Consider the following 13,143-nt stretch of genomic DNA (forward strand, 5'->3'; position numbering starts at 1 on the left):
CTAAAACTTCAGCCGCTCGCCCGACGCCCACCCGCCTCCTGCCGCCGGTGATTTGTGCCTGGAAACGCCACCGCCGCTGCCCGTTCGTCCATCCCGACCCCGCCGCCTATCTCCGCCCTAACCGTAGATGACCCGCCGATTGTAGCACGCTCCGCCGTTTTTTCCGGCCAATTCGGAGGTTCGTTGGAGCTCCGGCGGCCGTAATGGCTGCAATAGCTCACGAACGCCTTCCATGGTAGTCGTTGCCCGCTGCCGGAGCTAGTAGGGGCAGCCGCGCGACCACCGAAACCCACCGAGCGGTCAGTTATTTGGTCGTTGCCGCCGGGGGTGCGTCGCCACAAAACAAGTCCTCCGGCAGCCGCCGACCATGTCAGGCGGCCTTTGTGAGCATCATCAAGGCTCTGACCAATCTCCGGCTAGTTTCTTCCAGCTCGCATGCAACGTGTTCGACAAAATTCCCCCAAGGCAAAAAATGATGCAAACTAGGAGTTTTTTTATAGGGCATGAAGATGTAGTTTGACGGTGATTTCCGTACTGTAGATGAGCTCGCGCGACTCCTCTTTCATGGACAATTTTTCATCAGATGAGGAATTTGATTTGGCCGAGGAAGAGAACATTGTTATGCTAGTGGTTATGCACAAGAGGAAGAAGCCGAAGCATGTAGGTTCCGTGTTTGGCCGCGAGGTCAGGGCGAAGAGAACGGATTGAGGCGCACGAGATGTTGATGCACAACTACTTTTGTACACCACCCGTTTTTTCCAAAGAGGTACTTTCATTGTCGGTTCAGGATGTCCAAGGATATGTTCATCCACGTTTGCAATTGCATGAAGCAACAGGATCGAGCCTTTCAGCAGAGGAGCAAATTGTGCCGGTTTGCTTGGACAACACCGAGCAGAAGGTCACTGCCACTTTGCGCATGATGGCCTATGATGTGCTGGCAAAATGCATTGCTGGCGATTTGGCAGTGGCAAAGAGCACTTCATCTTTTATGTCAAAAAATTTGCAAAGACTATGGTAGAAGTGTTTGGTCACAGTACTTGAGAGCATCACTGTACATTGGCTGAGTCACTGCCGTCGTGCAGCCGTTAGCTTTTTTTACATTGTCTGTCGGAGTAGAAGGTTTACATCTTTAAATGTATATCTGTTGGAGTTGGGTTTTTTTAAGATGTAAAAAGCATTTTTTGGTGATTTAAATTATACAACACCCACTTTTACATATCTAAATATACATCTATTGGAGATGCTCTTAGTGCTAGCTTGTAAGAGAATGACCAGTAGCTCACAAAATAGAGCTACAAAATAACCACCAATTATAGTAGGCTCAAAATTTTGGTTCAAAGGCCACAATTACTAATGTATACATTATCGAACTGGGAATTATCATAGATATCCATGGCGACAAGCATTATCATCCTCTTTTGTATAAGAACTGAGACACTAGTGTAAAAACGCTCTTATATTATGGCACAGAGGGAGTACCTGGGAGGTGGATAAGTGGGTGCGTGCCTTCCTCGGTGCATCTGTGCGTACATGCAATTTAGAATCTCTTCCCATAGAAGTCTTTCTCAAAAAAGGGCAGCCAATATGTATGATATAGAGGAAAATTTTGCAAGTGTTGGAAGGCAGAGTGGACTCCCTTTAATTGTATGTAGATCCATCCGCTATAACTCCACAAGCTCCTCCTAGTTCTACTAATAGTTCATACTGAAACTTGTCTCCTAGACAGATCTGCAAACTTGTCTCCCCTAAACATCTGCAGACGCGTCCAGACGCGACCTTGGACAGCGTCAGACGATCCCTCAAATGACCCCCTTCCAATCACAACCCCCACTTTCAACTCCTTAAATTCATGCGAACACATATGTGGCGATCATACACATGAATATCATAGCAAATACATTTGTTCATAGTGCAAAATACATATTTCAAACATAAAAATCATTCCAAGTGCACAGTTCAAACATTAAATTCCTTGGTTTTTCAACGTGGGTCTACATATGCTTCACAAGATCACTAAGTAGTTGCATGTGCATGTTTTGATCTCGAAGATTCCAATGGAGAGCATCTCCGGAAAGTTCACAATATGCTCGGCATCTTGTTCTGAGAGGCAGACATGTACTCCGGACATCTAAAAATCATGCGTTCGGACTACCCTTCACCATCACCCTGGACAATCATGTTTTTGCAAAATGACACAATGTCTCCGATTCCCATATCACTGTAGCTCCATAAACAATACCCCCAACAAGCTTGGAGCACTCCGAGTGCTCTCTCCACATGTTGGGAACGTAGTATTTCAAAATTTGCCTACGGTCACGCAAGATCTATCTAGGAGAAGCATAGCAACGAGCGGGAAGAGTGTGTCCACGTACCCTCATAGACCGAAAGCGCATTTAGTAACGCGGTTGATGTAGTCGAACGTCTTCGTGATCCAACCGATCAAGTACCGAACGCACGACACCTCCGTGATCTGCACACGTTTAGCTCGGTGACGTCCCTCGAACTCTAGATCCAGCTGAGGCCGAGGGAGAGTTTCGTCAGCACGACGGCATGGTGACGGTGATGATGAAGTTACCGACGCAGGGCTTCGCCTAAGCACTACGACAATATGACCGAGGTGTGTAACTGTGGAGGGGGGCATCGCACACGGCTAAGAAATCAACTTGTGTGTCTATGGGGTGCCCCCTCCCCCGTATATAAAGAAGGGGAGGAGGAGAAGGGCTCGCCACAAGGGGCGCGCCCAAAGGGGTGATTCCTACTCCTAGTAGGAGTAGGTTTCCCCCTTTCCTAGTCCAAGTAGGAAAAGAAGGAAGGAGAGGAGAGGGAGAAGGAAATAGGGGGGCGTTGCCCCCTCCCTAGTCCAAGTCAGACCAACCCATGGGGGGCGCGTGGCCTCCCCTTGTGGCCCTTCTCTCCTTTCCACTACGGCCCATGAAGGCCCAATACTTCCCCCGACGAATTCATGTAACTCTTCAGTACTCCGAAAAATACTCGAACCACTCAGAACCTTTCCGATGTCCGAATATAGCCTTCCAATATATCAATCTTTATGTCTCAACCATTTCGAGACTCCTCGTCATGTCTGTGATCTCATCCGGGACCCCAAACAAGCTTCGGTACGTCAAATCACATAACTCATAATACAAATCATCATCGAACGTTAAGCGTGCGGACCCTACGGGTTCGAGAACTATGTAGACATGACCGAGACACATCTCCGGTCAATAACCAATATCGGAACTTGGATGCTCATATTGGTTCCTACATATTCTACGAAGATCTTTATCAGTCAAACCGCATAACAACATACGTTGTTCCCTTTGTCATCGGTATGTTACTTGCCCGAGATTCGATCGTCGGTATCATCATACCTAGTTCAATCTCATTACCGGCAAGTCTCTTTACTCATTCCGTAATGCATCATCCAGTGACTAACTCATTAGTCACATTGCTTGCAAGGCTCATAGTGATGTGCATTACCAAGAGGGCCCAGATATACCTCTCCGATACTCGGAATGACAAATCCTAATCTCGATCTATGCCAACTCAACAACACCATCGGAGACACCTGTAGAGCATCTTTATAATCACCCAGTTACGTTGTGACGTTTGATAGCACACAAGGTGTTCCTCCGGTATTAGAGAGTTGCGTAATCTCATAGTCAGAGGAACATGTATAGTTCATGAAGAAAGCAATAGCAATAAAACTATACGATCATTATGCTAGGCTAATAGATGGGTCTTGTCCATCACATCAATCTCTAATGATGTGATCCCATTCATCAAATGACAACACATGTCTATGGCTAGGAAACTTAACCATCTTTGATTAACGAGCTAGTCAAGTAGAGGCATACTAGGGACACTTCCTTTGTCTATGTATTCACACATGTACTAAGTTTCCAGTTAATACAATTCTAGGATGAATAATAAACATTTATCATGATATAAGGAAATATAAATAACAACTTTATTATTGCCTCTAGGGCATATTTCCTTCACCACATCCTTCCTAGCTCCTTCTTACATTGTTATAAAGTGACATTGTTTATTGCCATGGAGAACGTATATGGTCTTGACAAATGCCGCCCACTGAGGATAGAGCAGCCATGCTAAAGAAAAATATGCCCTGAGGCAATAATAAAGTTGTTATTTATATTTCCTTATATCATGATAAATGTTTATTATTCATGCTAGAATTTTATTAACTGGAAACTTGATACATGTGTAGATACATAGACAAAACAAAGTGTCCCTAGTATGCCTCTACTTGACTAGCTCGTTAATCAAAGATGGTTAAGTTTCCTGACCATAGACATGTGTTGTCATTTGATGAACGGGATCACATCATTCAAGACCCATCCGTTAGCTTAGCATAATGATCGTTTAGTTTTTCTGCTATTGCTTTCTTCATGACTTATACATGTTCCTCAGACTATGAGATTATGCAACTCCCGAATACCGGAGGAACACCTTGTGTGCTATCAAATGTCACAACGTAATTGGGTGATTATAAAGATGCTCTACAGGTGTGTCCGATGGTGTTTGTTGAGTTGGCATAGATCGAGATTAGGATTTGTCACTCCGTGCATCGGATAGGTATCTCTGGGCCCTCTCGGTAATGCACATCACTGTGAGCCTTGCAAGCAATGTGACTAATGAGTTAGTTACGGGATTATGCATTACGGAACGAGTAAAGAGACTTGCCGGTAACAATATTGAACTAGGTATGATGATACCGATGATCGAATCTCGGGCAAGTAACATACCGATGACAAAGGGAATAATGTATGTTGTTATACGGTTTGACCGATAAAGATCTTCATAGAATATGTAGGAGCCAATATGAGCATCCAGGTTCCGGTATTGGTTATTGACCGGAGATGTGTCTTGGTCATGTCTACATAGTTCTCGAACCCGTAGGGTCTGCACGCTTAATGTTTGATGATGATTTATATTATGAGTTATGTGATTTGGTGACCGAAGTTTGTTCGAAGTCCTGGATGAGATCACGGACATGACGAGGAATCTCGAAATGGTCGAGAGGTAAAGATCAATATATTGTAAGGCTATATTCGGACATCGGAAAGGTTCCGAGTGATTCGGGTATTTTTTGGAGTACCGAAGAGTTACGGGAATTCGCCCGGGGAAGTTAATGGGCCTTATTGGGCTTTAGTGGAGATAGGGAAGAAGGGCCACGAGGTGGCGCGCGCCTCCCCCTGCCCAAACCGAATTGGACAAGGGGTGGGAGCACGCCCCTCCCCCCTTTCCTTCTCCCTCTCCCTCCTTTCCTTCTTTCCTACTCCGAAAAGGAAAGGGAATTATACTAGGACTTGGGAGTCCTAGTAGGACTCCCTACACTTGGCGCGCTCCTAGGATGGCCGGCCTCTCTCCCTCTGTCGGTGTCAAAACTGGCGGATCTCGGGTAGGGGGTCCCGAACTGTGCGTCTAGGCCGGATGGTAACAGGAGGCAAGGGACACGAAGTTTTACCCAGGTTCGGGCCCTCTTGATGGAGGTAAAACCCTACGTCCTACTTGATTAATATTGATGATATGGGTAGTACAAGAGTAGATCTACCACGAGATCAGAGAGGCTAAACCCTAGAAGCTAGCCTATGGTATGATTGTTGTTCTGTATGTTGTCCTACGGACTAAAACCCTCCGGTTTATATAGACACCGGAGAGGGTTAGGGTTACACAAAGTCGGTTACAATGGTAGGAGATCTACATATCCGTATCGCCAAGCTTGCCTTCCACACCAAGGAAAGTCCCTTCCGGACACGGGACGGAGTCTTCAATCTTGTATCTTCATAGTCCAGGAGTCCGGCTGAAGGTATAGTCCGACCATCCGGACACCCCCTAATCCAGGACTCCCTCAGTAGCCCCCGAACCAGGCTTCAATGACGATGAGTCCGGCACGCAGATTGTCTTCGGCATTGCAAGGCGGGTTCTCCTCCAAATTCCATGTACCTGTTGAATAAAGTCCGGCTTCTTGTAAATGTTGCGCTCCTTGGCTTCTACGCCCAATAATGGCCGTCTCCCACGTGTCAAACGAATATGAAAAGTCTGAGTGTTTTTACATCCACACCCCTAGCCGTGTAAATGAGCCGCCCATTTAAGGGGACGAGGATTTAGATCCAAACCACACCTTCTCCCCCTCGCGAGTGTTCATAAGAGCGCATCCGACAAAGGTCCATACCACCATGGCCAGCCGTCACAACTCCTCCTTTTGCCCTTCCAGCCCCCAGCCTGGATATTGGGAGAGATGCTCCATCCCGCATAGCGAGCTAGTGATGCTCCAGACCAAGGGATTTCTCCCCCCGGCCTATATGGTCCCGGCTCGAGCCGGTCTTGCCATCTATAATGGCGGAGAGCAAGCGGAGAGTGCCCCTAATCCCTCCAAAGGAGAGCGGGTATGCCTCGTCCCTTATTTAATAAGAGGGCTCGGATTTCCAATCCATCCGTTTCTCCGGGGGCTCCTGGAGTTCTATGGCCTCCAGCTACACAATCTTACGCCTGCCTCCGTATTGCATATCGCGCGCTTCGTAGCCCTCTGCGAGCTGTTTTTGGGTGTTGAGGCTCATTTCGGGCTGTGGAAAGAGCTATTCTGCCTTGTGCCCCATTCTCAGAAGGGGTCAATATATCAAGTGGGCAGAGCCGAAGTGTGGCGCATCGCCGGGACCAGATATCTATCCGGAACCCCAAAGAAGGCGTCCGAGGGCTGGCCTTCGGAATGGTTTTACATAGAGGACGTCCCGCTGCCGGATCCTGTCCGAATCGGCCTCCCTGAGTTCGACAGTGCTCCACTAAAGAAGCGCATAAGTTGGCGTCCCCGGAGCCCTCAGAGGGAAAGTGACAAGGACGTCCTTTACCTGATGGGCCGGATAAGATTGTTAGCTCATTCCGGACTGACCATGATCGGGGTCATGGCCGCATGCATCATGCGAGGGGTGCAGCCGCTACAATATAGAGGCCACCCCATGTGGGATTTCAACGGGGAGGACGGCGCCACCCGCTACGGCCGTAAGGGACCAGATTCGGCTGCGGCCCTAACAAAGACCTTGTCCGCTTTGTACAAGGGAGAAGAGGAGGAATTTCTCCGCGTCAACCCACAGGGTGGATTTTCTATGTACAATCCCCCAAGCTGGGTAAGTGGTCACATTTACTTGCCCATCTGTTTTATATTCCCATTGTTAAATATTCAGTCTAACGACTTCAACGCAGGAACTGCGCCAGGCTGTTAAAGAAATAAACAGCCCTCCTCCACAACCCGAGGACCCAGGACGGTCCCTCGACCTGGCCTCACAAGAGGATCCGGACTTATCTGTGGAGCTGATTGATGGAGTGTTCCATCAATTGAGCAAGGACAACGCCTTGGTGGCCATTACGGCCGATTACCCAAGGCTAATCCCGGCCTCCCAGGTAACTGAGATCGAAGTCCCAGTACCCTGAATAGGGGTCCACCCTCTCGTGTTTTTAGTTTCTTGATTACAACCGAGCTTTGCAGGGGAGGTTTTTGAGACGGGAGGCCGAACCTGCGGCGACAAGCCAACGAGGGGCCGCCGGGCCCCGTGGGCAGAAAAGAGGTGCAGTCCGGACCGAGGCATCAGCGCAAAGGTATGGCGCGCCCCCTTATCCCAGGTGTTATACCTTCAAGGCATATTAACACTCGTGCTCTCTTCAGGACAAAGAGACCTCGCCGGACTATATCCGGAGAGGCTGCCAATCGCGCCTCCACCAGCCAGGCTCCAAAGCCTGGTCCGGAGGCGGAGGCGAACACAAGGCGCGCACCAGACGCTCCTCCGACGGAGGATGTGGATAGGTTGTCTGCCACCAACTCTGAGGTGGAGAGTGCCATGAACCACAGGCGTCGCCGGACAATTCTTCGCGACGCTTGTTTCTCCCGAGAGGCATTAGATGCCTTCAATTCGGGAGATGCGTACCTCCATGCCACTCAAAATGGTCTAGCCAGAGCCATGGAGCAATATGTAAAAGACATACGGGTAAGAAAATTTTGGTAATTATATATATATACCAGTAGCCCCCGAGACTTGAAACAGTTAGAATAACTGATTTAAGGATCATTTGTTATGCAGGTTCTTACAGAAAAGAATCCCCTACTGTCCCAGGAGCTGGAAGAGTGCAAAGCCCAACTTGAGGCTGCACTAGCCGCGGCAGGGGAGCCCAAGGAGACCCCCTCTGGTAATATACACTTCGAAAGATAAGTATTTTGCGAAGCACGGCATGGGTGCGAATCTGACAAATGAAATTGCAGATGGCGCCTGATTGAGTCCGGAAAGGCAACAACTCCTACGCCAGCTGAAGGCTGGTGAGAAGGTGCTGACAAAGGTGAGGCGGGAGAAGAACGATCTCCAAGATGCCAACACCAAGCTGGGCGTCGACCTGAAAGATGTTCGTGCCCAGCTGTCAGACTCCGTTAAGGAGAATCAGCAGCTTCGGCGCGGCATATTTAGTAAGTGCTTGAACGAACCTTTGAAAAAAGTTCGGTGGGGAAGTTGACTAACAGAGTAATGTCTGTAGGTGTGCTAACAGGTCGTCCTGCAGAGGAGATGCCCGGTTCTACGGGTGACCTTCTTCCCGAGCTCTCGCAACTGCTCGAGCGAGTTCGGTAGGCGATGCAAGGCGTCGCCCAAGCCTTGTGGCCATCCATCTCCATGCCCGAAGGTCTTGGAGAGCTTGCGGAGAAGCTAAAGGGAGCACGGCGGCGCTTCCGATTGTGGAAGATATCGGCCTGCCGTCAAGGCGCTAGGGAGGCCTGGGCCATGGTGAAGACGCGGTACACAAAGGCTGACCCCAACCACATGGCCGAGGTCGGTCCTGTGGGGCCCGATGGGAAGGAGATCCCTGTAAGCTTAGTATACGGCCAAGTAGAATTGGCCGCAAAGTATTCCCAGCAGGACTGTAAATTAGACAGCCTGTTAGATGCTATTGAAGAGGAATACAATCAGTCAGATTGATTATGTAATTTAATTGACATTTATAATGTCTTCTAGCCGGATTGTAGATCGTTTGTCATGGCTGACCTTTTCGCTTCAGCCTCGGGACCTGACGGTCCGGAGTGTGTCCGAATTCCCATGCGGTTATATAAGAACCGGGGAATGCATGGAGACCAGGCGTAGGGGTCATTAGTGCGTGAACAGACAAGTGCCCGACTAGTTATGTTATATTACATGGTTAGTAAGAAACATCTTCCAGGGAGAATAGTTCCGTTAGGGGTTCCTTTCCCTGGGAGGCATGCCCTAAAGTGCATGCCCATTCTGCGAAAAAGACGCAGGAAAAAGCATTTGGGGGCGCATAAATAAATAAGTGAAAAGATCATCTTTTAGGTCACCGACCGAATATTCCCTTAAGAATGCTAGCTTTCGGCTTCACCCAGTCTGAGGTACACATCCGGCTGATCCGGCAGTAACAATCGCAGAGGTGCTCCCTTTACTGCCTAGCCGAATAATCGGGAACGAAGGGGTAAGCACAGGAGCCAGGCAACCCAGCTTGGCCAAAACTTAAGTCATATCGATGCATATAATGGTGAAATAAAAGGTACATGCGGAAGTGTAACACATGTGTTGGGCATGAAGCCTGTATAAATAAGCTTCTGTTAAAAGAAGCCCCCAGGTTTAATGAGTGTGAATAGCACGTCATTTGATGAGCCTTTAAAGGCTATAAGAGAAAGGAAGGGGAGAAATGTAAGACAGATAGTATATAAAAATGGACAGAGGAAGGAGACGAACACAGAGTCCAGCGCTAGGCATAGAATCTTCGGAGACGGGCTGCGTTCCATGGGTTCGGCTCGAGTCGGTTATCCGATGCATCTCGCAGGCGGTACGCTCCACCAGTCAGGACTTGGTCAATTATGAAGGGACCTTCCCACTTGGGCTTGAGTTTGTCCTTTTTCTTGTCTGGCAGGCGTAGAACTAATTTGCCAACGTTGTAATTTTTGGCCCGTACTTCTCTGCTTTGGTATCTTCGAGCCTGCTATTGATAGAATGCAGAACGGGCTTTTGTCACGTCACGCTCCTCCTCCAATGCGTCCAAACTGTCCTGCCGATCAAGCTCGGCTTCTCTGTCTTCGTACATGCGCACTCGAGGTGAGTCATGAATTATGTCGCAAGGCAAAACTGCCTCTGCGCCGTACACCATAAAGAATGGTGTGTATCCGGTGGTGCGATTCGGCGTGGTCCGCAGCCCCCAGAGTACGGAGTCGAGCTCCTCTACCCAGTGCATGTTAGATTCCTTGAGGGACCGCACTAATCTGGGTTTGATGCCGCTCATGATAAGACCATTTGCACGTTCGACCTGGCCGTTAGTTTGTGGGTGATAGACGGAAGCATAATCGAGCTTGATGCCCATGTTTTTGCACCAGAGTTTTACCTCGTCGGCCGTAAAGTTTGTGCCGTTATCAGTGATGATGCTGTGGGGGACGCCGTAACGGTGTACAACCCCGGATATAAAGTCTATCACCGGTACGGATTCGGCCGTCTTAACAGGCTTGGCTTTTATCCATTTGGTGAACTTATCCACCATGACCAGTAAGTATTTTTGCTTGTGGGTTCCGCCTTTAAGGGGTCCAACCATGTCAAGCCCCCAGACCGCGAAGGGCCAAGTGATGGGGATAGTTTGGAGGGCGGTGGGTGGCATATGGATTTGGTTTGCAAAGAGCTGGCAACCGATGCATCATTGGACTAAGTCCTGGGCGTCTACCCAGGCCGTCGGCCAATAAAAGCCTATACGGAAGGCCTTGCTTACAAGGGACCGAGCTGCAGCGTGATGACCGCCGAGTCCGGCATGAATTTCAGCCAGGAGGTTCCGCCCTTCCTCTTCGGAGATGCACCTTTGAAGGACTCCGGTAGTGCTTTTCTTATAAAGCTCTCCCTCGTGGACTTTGTAGGCTTTGGATCGCCGCACTATGCAGCGTGCCTCATTTTGGTCCTCGGGGAGTTCCTGCCTAGTAAGGTAGGCGAGGAATGGTTCTATCCACGGGGCGATGACGGCCATTATTACGTGGGCTGAAGGTGTTATTTCATTGGCAGAGCCTCCGATTGTGTCAGAATGTTCGGTGTTGGGCAGTGCGGTTGGGTCCGGGCTGTTATTGTTCGGCTCCCCTTCCCATACTACGGATGGCTTGAACAGCCTTTCCAAGAAGATGTTGGGGGGGACTACATCGCGTTTTGCACCGATGCGTGCCAGGACATCTGCCGCCTGATTATTTTCCCGGGCTATATGGTGAAAATCAAGCCCTTCGAACCGAGCTGACATTTTTAGGACGGCGTTGCGGTAAGCTGCCATTTTTGGATCCTTGGCATCGAAGTCTCCATTTATTTGGGATATTGCGAGGTTCGAGTCCCTGCGCACCTCTAGGCGTTGAATGCCCATGGATACTGCCATCCGGAGACCATGTAAAAGGGCCTCATATTCGGCTGCATTGTTGGAGTCTGTGTACATAATCTGGAGTACGTATTGAACTGTGTCTCCTGTGGGGGACGTCAAAACGACGCCAGCCCCTAGTCCGGCCAACATCTTGGAGCCGTCGAAATGCATGATCCAATTTGAATATGTGTCGTACTCTTTAGGGAGTTCGGCCTCCGTCCATTCTGCGACGAAGTCGGCCAAAACTTGCGACTTGATGGCTCGCCGTGGCTTATAAGTTATGTCGAACGGGAGGAGCTCAATGGCCCATTTTGCAATCTGGCCCGTTGCATCACGGTTGTTTATAATATCGTTAAGTGGTACATCCAAGGCTACTGTTATTGAACACTCTTGAAAGTAGTGTTGTAGCTTTCGGGATGCCATGAATACCGCGTAAGAAATCTTTTGATAATGCGCGTACCATGATTTGCACGGAGTGAGGATAGTGGACACATAATAGACCGGCTTTTGAAGGGGGAATTTGTGTTCGTCTGTTTCCCGTTCGACGACGAGCACTGCGCTTACAACCTGATGTGTTGCTGCAATGTACAATAGCATTGGTTCGCCAATGTTTGGCGTGGCCAGGACTGGGTTTGTTGCCAATATGGCTTTTATTTCATCGAGTCCGGCCGTGGCTGCATCCGTCCATTCGAAGTGTTCGGTGCGCCGAAGGAGGCGATAAAGGGGTAGGGCCTTTTCTCCCAAGCGGGAGATAAAGCGGCTTAGAGCCGCCACGCATCCGGTTAACTTTTGTATTTTTTTGAGGTCCTTTGGGATATCCAATTGTGACAGAGCTCGGATCTTGGCTAGATTTGCTTCAATTCCTCTACCAGATACAATGAAGCCCAAGAGCTTTCCGGCTGGGACGCCGAAAACGCATTTTTCTGGGTTGAGCTTGATGTCGTATGTTCGGAGGTTATCAAATGTGAGCCTCAAGTCGTCTACTAGAGATTCGACATGTCTTGTTTTGCCGACCACATCATCTACATATGCCTCCACTATTTTGCCGATCTGGTTTGCCAGACATGTCTGAATCATGCGCTGATATGTTGCGCCGGCATTTTTGAGCCCGAAGGGCATTGTGTTGAAGCAGAATGGGCCGTATGGTGTGATAAATGCTGTTGCGGCTTGGTCTAATTCTGCCATCTTGATTTGATGATAGCCGGAATATGCGTCAAGGAAACACAATGAATCGTGTCCTGCGGTAGCGTCGATAATTTGATCGATGCGGGGGAGGGGGAAGGGATCCTTTGGGCAAGCCTTGTTAAGGTCTTTAAAATCAATGCAAAGGCGCCAGGATTTGTCCTTCTTTGGTACCATCACCAGGTTTGCTAGCTAGTCCGGATGTTTTATATCTCTGATGAATCCGGCCTCCAATAGCTTTGCTAGCTCCTCTCCCATGGCCTGTCTCTTAGGTTCGGAAAAACGCCAAAGAGCTTGTTTGACAGGTTTGAATCCTTTTAGGATATTTAAGCTGTGCTCGGCCAGCCTGCATGGGATTCCTGGCATGTCTGAAGGGTGCCATGCGAAAATGTCCCAGTTCTCTTGTAGGAACTCTCGTAGTGCGGCGTCTACATCAGGGTTTAACTATGCCCCGATGGAAGCTATTTTATTGGGGTCCGTTGGATGGACCTGGAATTTGACTATTTCGTCCGCCGGTTTAAAGGAGGTGGACTTGGATCTTTTGTCGAGTACCACATCGTCCCTATTCACCATGGA

Source organism: Triticum urartu, chromosome 3 (genome assembly GCF_003073215.2).
Source record: "Triticum urartu cultivar G1812 chromosome 3, Tu2.1, whole genome shotgun sequence".
Classification (NCBI taxonomy): Eukaryota; Viridiplantae; Streptophyta; class Magnoliopsida; order Poales; family Poaceae; genus Triticum; species Triticum urartu.